Source organism: Myotis davidii, unplaced genomic scaffold (genome assembly GCF_000327345.1).
Source record: "Myotis davidii unplaced genomic scaffold, ASM32734v1 scaffold943, whole genome shotgun sequence".
In the NCBI taxonomy this organism is placed as follows: Eukaryota; Metazoa; Chordata; class Mammalia; order Chiroptera; family Vespertilionidae; genus Myotis; species Myotis davidii.
This window is the reverse complement of record NW_006293913.1, coordinates 194,427-195,418: the sequence shown is the minus strand read 5'-3', so window position 1 is coordinate 195,418 and position 992 is coordinate 194,427. Positions and strand designations below refer to the sequence as shown.

General features: G+C 45.0%; 1 long non-coding RNA gene across 1 annotated transcript in view; it reads left to right on the top strand.

Moving 5' to 3' along the window:
* The first annotated feature begins 751 nt into the window (after positions 1–751).
* LOC107183756 overlaps positions 752–992 on the top strand; it is a 9,717-nt gene continuing 9,476 nt past the window's right edge. The window contains exon 1 of the long non-coding RNA XR_001514566.1: positions 752–990. This is a non-coding gene — a long non-coding RNA (uncharacterized LOC107183756). The remainder of the gene's footprint in view (positions 991–992) is intronic.

Below are 992 nucleotides of genomic sequence, written 5' to 3'. Positions count from 1 at the left end.
GTTCCTGACAGGGGGGAGCTCCTAAACCCCCTGATGGGCCCTGCTCTGTGCATGACAGGGGGTGGCGCCGCAACCTCCCCATCGACTCTGCCTTGAGTGTGACAGGTAGCAGTGCCCCAACCCCCGGATTGGTCCTACTCTGTGCGTGACTGAGGGTGGCATCGCAACCTCCCGATCCGCCCTGCTCTGTGCATGACAGGGGGCGGTGCCCGAACTCCCCAATCAACCCTGCTCTGAGCCCGACCAGGGGCTGCACCTAGGGATTGGGCCTGCCCTCTGCCACCCGAAAGCAGGCCTAAGCCAGCAGGTTGTTATCTCCCAAGGGGTCCCAGACTGCGAGAGGACACACCGGGCTGAGGGAGCCTCCCCTGCCCCCCAGTGCACAAATTTTTGTGCACCGGGCCAAGATTAAAAGACTAGCTCATCAGCATAAGGACAAGGACATACAGTTTCACTGTTATTCAATATTTAACTGGAAATTCTAACCTGCAGAATATTTAGAAAAAGAGAATTTGAAATTGGAACAGGAAAAGTTAAACTGTCCATATTTACAGATGATATGACCATTTCACTACAGGAATACTTCGAAGATGTGGTGCATTTGATTCAAGACAACAGTGTGAATATCTCAATGAAACAAGGGACAAATTTTTTTGGTTCGCAGTTTATTAAGTGTGCAACAGCATTATGTCTAAAACAAAACAAAACAAAAACAACTTAAAAATTACTTTATTCCTGAAAACTGCTAACCATCATATGAACCTTCAATAATTCAATCTATTTGCTGGTTGAGGTACTTGCCTTGATATTGATAGATACTGACCTAACAGGATGATGGTTGCTAAAGTTTGGGGGTGGTTGGGCAATTTCTTAAAGTAAAACAATAATGAAATTTGCCAAACTGACACTATTTTCAATAAAGATATCTGTATTACATAAAATGCTATTTGATGGCATTTTACCCACAGAATTCTTTCAAAATTAAAGTCAGT